Source organism: Armigeres subalbatus, unplaced genomic scaffold (genome assembly GCF_024139115.2).
Source record: "Armigeres subalbatus isolate Guangzhou_Male unplaced genomic scaffold, GZ_Asu_2 Contig628, whole genome shotgun sequence".
Lineage (NCBI taxonomy): Eukaryota > Metazoa > Arthropoda > Insecta > Diptera > Culicidae > Armigeres > Armigeres subalbatus.
Genome location: NW_026943400.1, coordinates 13,081 through 22,149, shown reverse-complemented (window position 1 = coordinate 22,149; position 9,069 = coordinate 13,081). Strand labels below are relative to the sequence as shown.

The 9,069-nt window shown below is 43.5% G+C and overlaps 1 non-coding gene across 1 annotated transcript; it reads right to left on the bottom strand.

Moving 5' to 3' along the window:
- Positions 1 to 4,370: 4,370 nt before the first annotated feature.
- Trnaa-agc (transfer RNA alanine (anticodon AGC)) lies at positions 4,371 to 4,445 on the bottom strand. The gene has a single exon. It is a non-coding gene; the product is annotated as a tRNA-Ala (tRNA).
- Between the last annotated feature and the right edge of the window lie 4,624 nt (positions 4,446 to 9,069).

Below are 9,069 nucleotides of genomic sequence, written 5' to 3'. Positions count from 1 at the left end.
CGTTGTAGTTTGTACACCAGGCCATCATGCCATACATTGTCAAATGCCTTCTCGACATCGAGTAAGGCCATCGCGGATGTTTTCGAGACAAACTTGTTCCGTCTGAGGACGTTGGTAACTCGGGTCAGTTGGTGTACAGTTGACCGACCGCGTCGAAAACCAAACTGTTCCTCGAGCAAGATGTTGAGATTTTCGGCAGACTCAAGTAACCGATGATGAATAGCTTTTTCGAATAGCTTGGATAACCCTGAGAGAAGGCTGATGGGTCGATAACTTTTGGGGGAGGAAGGATCCTTCCCAGGCTTCCGGATGGGGATGACTTTCGCTGACTTCCAGGACGATGGGAAGTAGCTAAGCCGGAGACACTGATTAAAGATCAGCGAGAGGTGCTCAAAGAACGGAGCACTCATGTGTTTGAGCTCGAGATTCAGGATGCTGTCGAAGCCTGGGGCCTTCATGTTCTTCGACGATTTGATATAGGCCGTCAATTCGTCAGCTGAGATCTCCAACTCCTCCGAGAAGTCGTTGGGAATCAAATGGATGTTGTTAGCATGCTCGTTGACGGCTGCTTCGTATGGACTGACGATGTTCTGCCCAAGATTGTGTGAGCTGACGAAGTGACGACCTATTTCAGCGACCTTCTCTGCAGGAGTTATCAAGCGATCCTTAGAGCCATTATTGTCTAGTGGGATCAAAGGTGGAATGGGCCGAGGCTTGGATTTTAGAATTTTGGTCATTTTCCAGAACGGCTTAGCATAATCTGGGAGAGTGCGGATCTTATTCGAGAAGTCGTTATTTTTGAGGTCCACCATTCTGGCCTTGATAATTTTTGTGATTCGATTGCAGCGTGCCTTAAGCTCAGGCAGTCCAGTACGCTGAAACTGCCTGCGAGTGACATTCCGCAATCGAATCAAATCTTTGGTGAGTGTATCGATGTTTAAGGAGTTGCTTACCTGCCGAGCCGTCGGTACGTGTTGCTCTCGGGCCGCCGTGATCGCCTCCTCGATAGCGCACAGCTGGCGGTCGATACTTTCCGGCGTCTCCGGACGCACCTCGTAGTCGACGGTGTTATCGACGCACTGCTGGAAACGCTGCCAGTTCACTCGGTGGTAGTTCCGCCGTAACTGCTGGTGCCGATTGACCGAGGAGCCCAGTTCCGCCACCACCGGATAGTGATCCGAACTGAGCTCCTGGTATACAACCGGCTGCGAGACGTGGTCACTCAGGTTTGTTACGTAGAGGTCGAGCGTTGCGTGGGCACCGGACCGACTCAGCCGAGTGGGGGAATCCGGGCTCAGGATCGTGTAGTGGCCTTCCTCCATGTCGTTGCTCCAGATGGTGCCGTTTCGATTGCCGCGACTGTTGCCCCAGGCTTGATGTTTGGCATTCAAGTCGCCGGCAATGATATACTGGCCTTGCCTCCGCGTCAGCTTGACGATGTCCCTCCGAAGGGCAGCCGATGATCCATCGCCGGCTTTGGCTTGCGTTGGACAGTACGCCGCGATGAGCGCGATTGTGCCGACCGAAGTGGTGATTTCGACACCGATGGCCTCAATGACACTGAGCTGGAAACTTGGAAGCAGACGACAGTTGATGTTGTAGCGAAGAGCGATGGCCACCACCTCCCCTGGTCGGCCGGTCGAGTCGCACGATGCGGAAGTCCGGGATGTTGATGTTCACCTCCGGTTTTAGGTGCGTTTCGGTGATGAACGCCACGTCTATTTCCTTCTCCTCAAGGAAATCCTTCAGCTCGATTGTTTTGCTCTTTAGCGAGCAAGCGTTCCAGTTGACCAGGCCCACCCTAGCAGCCATTTTCAATGATGAACATGCCAAGTGTGAAGACCTGGTCGAATCGGGTTTTGCAGCCGCGCAGTCGAGTGGCAAGCTGCGCGAAGATCGGCATCAGTTGCTCCGGAGTGTACAGTGGGGCAGATTCTTCCGGAGGGACGGCTTCGTTCTCCGACTGCCGACGAAACCCAGGAGGAGGGAGCGGGGCCATTCGCTGGTGGATGGTGCCGACGATGCTGGAGCTTGGACCGATGCAGCTGCCGCTGCCAGTCGCTTGTGCGGCAGTAGCGGTGGGAGTATTGGAATCACACGACGGGGAGCCGGGATAGCTGGAAAGTTCACCTCGTTGATTACAGGAACACGGTTCTTCTTCGGAATGGTCCTGGTGGAAGCCTTCTTCCGGATTTCCAGGAACTCGGCTCGCTTTGGGCAGCCCTTTGTGGTGGCCTGATGTTTGTCGCCACAGTTGGCGCATTTGGGATCGGCCACCTCCATTTTGTCGCACTCGTCAGTCGGATGGGGTTCGCCACACTTGTTGCAGCGCGGCTTCATGCGGCAGTTCCTGGTGCCGTGCCCGAAATTGAAGCAGTTGGTGCATTGCGTGACATCGCGGTGCACTGGCCGATATCGCTCCCAGTCAACGACGGTGTAATTTATAACGCCAACCAGCTTCAGGTCCTTCCAGGTAGTGGAACCGTGCTCCAGATGGATCAGGTAAAGCTGGTCGCGATATTTCCTCGCCTTGTCGTGACGAGCGATCTTGTGGACGGCTACTGGCTTCAGTCCGCAACTTTCAAGCTCTGCTTGGAGCTCTTCCTCCTTCATGTCGTGAAGTCCTCGCAGCAAGGCCTTGAGCGGCTTCGTGCCGGGGTGGTCATGAGTGTAGTACTCATACTTGTGGACCTCGAGGAACTCCACGACGGATTGATGATGGTCCCTGTTGGCCGGCATCACTTTCACGCCCTCGCTGCAGAGCCGAAAAGTACATTTCAGCCCCTTAGCGATCAGCTGGCGAATTTTTGGTCGTAAATCCGGCGGATCGCCCTTCACAAACACGGGCGGGCACTTCTCCTTCCGCTCCGGTTGCACCTGCGGCAGCTGCGATTGCTGCTTCTTCCTCTTTTTCGGCGGATCGCCGGCGACATCAAGCGGCAACGGCGAGAACACGTTGCTCTGCAAAAGCTGCTTGGAGGGGTTACCCGCGCCTCCAAGAGCAGTGCGCTTAGGCACTTTTCCAGCGACCGAATCGGCCACCGAGTCTCCCATGACGGGTCCGGGAGAAAATAACGCCAACGCGACAAGCGAAAACGTAAACAGCGAAAGAACGAGAAAAAACACTTCGAAAAAATGCGCGAGCAAAAAACACGTCCGTACGTGTTGCTGTCTCGAACTGGAATGTCCGTTGTCTGCGGAATCCCGATCGATGAAGTAATTTCGTCAGCCCCTCCCCTTCATTAATCGTTGTGAGTGCACGTTACATTAACACCCATACCAGATCACAAAGAGGCGGGGCTTACGGGTTTAATTTATTAAATACAAGCAAGCTGCTGTTCGGCGCGCGCGAGCCATTTGATCGGGATTCCACAAAGAGCGGTTCGACATTTAATGCAGCGGAGCGGACACAGCAGCACGAAGGCGTGGGGTGGCAGTGGCAATGCGGAAAATTTATTCCAAATTTTGGAGGCTGAGCGAAAAATCATCAGGTGGCGGTCGGACAGTTTCAACGTAAGGTGCCAGCAAGCGTTTGGATGCAGTTAGTTTTTAGAAAGTCGCATTGGGAAATGAAAAATGGTTCTTCTCAGGACTAACATTTTATGATAAGAAAGAGGTTATTGCGAAAATGAATTGTTTCGGTGGGATCGGGTTTGGCGTGGTAGCTTGGTTGCTGTTAGTGATTCCATCTATTCAAATTTACTGCATCATCTCCTCCGATGCGCTATCAAATTTGCTAGTTGCGATTGAGTTTTGCACTTTGAAGAAAGTTCATATCAGATTGTCGGATCAACTTTTGTATAAAGGCGTTTTTGGAGGACATCATCCTCAAAAATTGACGAAATAAAGGAGAAATAAGCAGTGGCGTGAAACCAAACGGAAATATATTAGGGGGATTCACTTAACGGCGTAGGTTGCTGTGTATCTGTTTATGGAAATGTTTCACAGGCGATTTGAAATATGTCCCTTGTGATTGAGTGTGAAACATTTCTATAATCAGATACACAGCAACCTACGCTGTTAAGTGTATACCCCTATTTATTTGCAACGTTTGATTTTCGCCCGCGATGTAAGCGTACGTGGCAAAGTAAGGATTGTGATGTCCCCGACTGAAAACCAGTCGAGTGGCTTTAGCGGCCGATGAGTCATGTTAATTCCACAATTAGAGACTCAAAGTCCATCCTTTAGACTTAAGACATTAATATGCAGACGTTACGTAATTCGTGTTACTGCCTCGATATCAAAAAGTTTTGGTATCAACTGCAGAAACCAAACTCTACTAGATATTTACAAATGTTATGGAAACTCATATGTGAATATGTACGTTATGTGGAAGATATTGATTTGAAAAATGTATTGAGGTAACCACTTTCCTTCGATGGGACTCGAACCCATGACCCTACAGTACGCTAGACTGGTGCTTTAACCAACTAAGCTACGAAGGACCTCCGTCGGCCTTTCGCAACCTAGCGGCCACTGAACGAGCTCGAGATTCCCAAATTGACGCATAGTCAAATCACCGCAATCCATTTCTCAAGCCAATACTTCCACATGTGTATTGTACACGTCCACATTAGAGGAGCGTGAGTATTTAGAATGTCTGGCGGCTATACACATTCTTCATCAGCAACGGTACTGATCAAGTGAGGTTGTGTAAGCTATTTGCCAGTCGGTCGTCAAGCTCAGACCCGACCGCATTGCGTAGGCAAGAGCACGTGTACAATACACATGTGGAAGTATTGGCTTGAGAAATGGATTGCGAGTGATTTGACTATGCGTCCAATTTGGGAATCTCGAGCTCGTTCAGTAGCCGCTAGGTTGCGAAGGCCGACGGAGGTCCTTCGTAGCTTAGTTGGTTAAAGCACCAGTCTAGCGTACTGTAGGTCAAAGGGTTCGAGTCCCATCGAAGGGAAAGTGGTTACCTCCAATACATTTTTCAAATCAATATCTTCCACATAACGTACATATTCACATATGAGTTTCCATAACATTGTAAATATCTAGTAGAGTTTGGTTTCTGCGGTTGATACCAAAACTTTTGATATCGAGGGAGCGGTAACACAACACGAATTGAGGTAATATCTGCATGTGTGTATGTATGTTTGTGTGTGTGTGTGTATGTGTGTATGTGTACAACATTTTGTATAGACACACTTTTTGGAACTTAGCATAGGTCGAATTACTCGCAACAAGTTCCATTCGACGGGGAATGCTGTCCCATTCCCAAGTAACGTTCAAACAGCTCTTTGGCATTCGATGTTATTTATTGTGGTTTTATTGCGACAATAGGCATGCTCTTCAGTTTAGAAAAAGCATTTACCACGCGTAAATTATGATCCATCTTCTAGCTGTTGTCAAACCCTTTTGAGACAGGTTATACATTCCGAATACTAGACGATTTTAAATATGAATTTATTGAGATATTCTTTGCATTGATTATTATACATGGGAAATATCATTAAAACTCATCGATGTTTGTTTTATTTGTCATGATAAAATACTTCTTAAAGTCGTTTTGTAACTATACAAGTTACTTTCGGTTAGTTACGTCAGATCAATAGGCATTTGTGATTGCTACATAAAGAGTCTTATAAAATACAAACTCTGCACTTCTGAAAAAAAATCAAAACAAAAATAATTGGAGAGTGAAGACGAGGAATAAGAGGTGAAACCTTCATTATTACAAGAGAAATAGTTTCGAATTATCTCCATGCTTCTTGCTTACTCACAATATGCATGCTGACAAATTTTCAGCTTTATCAATCACCTTGATATCGAAATTTTCATTTCCGAAATCGCGAGGTGACAAATTGAAAAGAATCAAAGATACAGGAAAATCACGGTACGTTAGACCCGCTCCATTCGCTATAAATGTATCACGTTTTTTATTGACGGTGGAACGGAAATGTGTATTTTTTTCAATTGGTGAAGCCATGTACTCTAGATCAAGCTTACCCATCACATCTCTAAAGTCTACCTTATCTGGTTTCTCGGTCCGACTGCACCGCAGTCGCATCGATTGCTGTTCTGTGAGTCCTATTCGATAGGAATGTGCGTTTAGGGAGTAGTGATTGGAAATTAGTCGCCACATTACCTTGATAAAATCTCGACTAATTGCCAACTTTGAACCAGGGCCGGATTTAGCTGGAAGGGGCTGTTCCTAAAGGTGGCAACAAGACGTACAGATTTCCGATAATTTAAAACAAAACTCGCTGAAGCAAGTATTTCACGGTTGGTGTTGTTAAATTTTCCTATTAATAGTTTAAATACATAAAAATGAGCAATTCGCAGTACAATATCTGTTGGCTTGTATAGTTACTCACGTTTAGTGTCTTCGTTCAGTCCGTTACGTCCGGAAAGCGGTCTCGCATGGTAGTCTTCAATACCTGTTTGTTATGTATTATTGATTATGCTATAAACGTTCCAATCAACTTAATCGTAGTTACCTTGCTATATGCTCAAGATTCCAAACTATGTTTGAGCTTTTGTCTTGGACTGAACTGTGATAAGTTTGATATGATAAGTTTAGGATAAGTTTGTGTTTCTTGCTAACATTAGGTTTATCGTAGTTTTTATTTCATTTGTTTACCTGCTATATATGTTATTTTCTCAATAATCCACTTCCTATTCTGTTTGCTTAAGCAAATTGCACGTAAACTAATCTAGTGCCAAGAAAAATAGCAGACCAATATGTGAAAAATAATAATTTTATCCAATCTAATCCAATCACTTTCAACGACTCTGTTATGGTTTTATTATTGTTCTAACTATCCATCTATCTCTTTACTCATCGAACGTGTCTGACGTTTCTTACTACACGATCTTCATCTCGCTGCTGTAGTGATGGTCAGAGACATTGTTTATAGATAGAGACTCGTGAAGAGTGAAGCCGAAAGTACCAATCGAACCGTCAAGCGCGGTACCAAACGAGCAAAGTAAACAAACATTATCAATCGGTACTAAATGCGAGATAAGTATTGTAATCTACATTATAGAAAATATGAAAAGTTTAAAAGTTAATTAAATTAAGCTGTTTTTGGAGTTTTTATACCAAGATTACTGCATTTCATCATATTTGTCGTTGCAGTATGGTGCAATGGTGCTGAACGTGGCAGGATACATGGTTGGAGCAAACGAAATAACTGCTCATACTGAGAGTCACTTCAAGTTCTTACACATTTTTATGTTGCCAATCGCACAGGATATTTTTGTCTGCTGGCCGTGAAGCCAGAATTGCTTTTATTCTCTCCGCGTGTCTCTATATAATAACATCGTCTCTGGTGATGGTGAGTTCCATTGAGCTCGTTGGGACGAGGGTGCGTTCACAGTTGATGGAACAGGAGCCCTGGGGCCGACAGCTTGAGGTGGCCCCAAAATGTACAAAAAAGGTTGGTTTTGGGACATAAGATTTGCGGGGTCCAGGGGCCACGGACCCCCCGCCACCCTCCGTAAAACCGGCCATGCCTTGCACCAAGGTTTCTTCGATACTTGTGGGAGAATGGAATGTAGCCATCTACCCAAATCTCCTTCATCCCATTTTCGTTGCCAACTGATCAAAGTGTGTTGACTAGCAATTGTGAAAAATTCGTTAAAGGCGATTTTGCGCTCATATATATCGCCTTCCATAGCGCCCACCTTGACGAGTAAATCTGCTTTCTCATAACCTGGAATTGAGCAATAAGAAGGGACCTATACCAAGGTTATACTGTAAAAGCGATTCGATAGAGCACTCAATAGGGGAAACTGGACACATATGATCCCCACTTTTGACGTAGGACTACGTCTGTGTTTTCTATATTAAGGTCTGAGGGAAGGGTCTCTGAGAGAGAAAATTGCCCAATTCAGCCCGCCAGAATGACGCTGTCAGTGTCGCCAAAATTATTTCATCATTAAGCAGTTTACAATTGCTTGAGAATTTGCCGTAAACGGAGAACAAAAGGAATTGGCAACAATGGGGAAGAAATGTATCACTCATGCAGTGGTTCAAGGAGAGAACAGGAAAATCAAAATGAACAAACTCCGGCTGGTTTTGGAGAATGAAAACACTAGCCGTTTCTAGAACAACATTAGAAAATATCGTAAGAGGATTTCTGTACAAGGTTTCCACACAAGCTTTGAAAAGCATTTAGGTAATAACAGTGTCGTTGGTGTAAATGAAACAAATAAGACGAATAAGACAAATAAGACAAACAAGACAAAAAAAGCAAATAAGAAAAATGAGACAAATAAGACAAATAAGACAAATAAGACAAATAAGACAAATAAGACAAATAAGACAAATAAGACAAATAAGACAAATAAGACAAATAAGACAAATAAGAAAAATAAGACAAATAAGACAAATAAGACAAATAAGACAAATAAGACAAATAAGACAAATGAGACAAATAAGACAAATAAGACAAATAAGACAAATAAGACAAATAAGACAAATAAGACAATAAGAAAAATAAGAAAAATAAGAAAAACAAGATAAATAAGACAAATAAGACAAATAAGACAAATAAGACAAATAAGACAAATAAGACAAATAAGACAAACAAGACAAATAAGACAAATAAGACAAATAAGACAAATAAGACAAATAAGACAAATAAGACAAATAAGACAAATAGACAAATAAGAAAATAAGACAAATAAGACAAATAAGACAAATAAGACAAATAAGACAAATAAGACAAATAAGACAAATAAGACAAATAAGACAAATAAGACAAATAAGACAAATAAGATAAATAAGACAAATAAGACAAATAAGACAAATAAGACAAATAAGACAAATAAGACAAATAAGACAAATAAGACAAATAAGGCAAATTAGACAATTAGACAAATAAGACAAATAAGACAAATGAGACAAATAAGACAAATAAGACAAATGAGACAAATAAGACTAATAAGACAAATAAGACAAATAAGACAAATAAGACAAATAAGACAAATAAGACAAATAAGACAAATGAGACAAATAAGACTAATAAGACAAATAAGACAAATAAGACAAATAAGACAATAAGAAAAATAAGAAAAATAAGAAAAACAAGATAAATAAGATAAATAAGACAAATA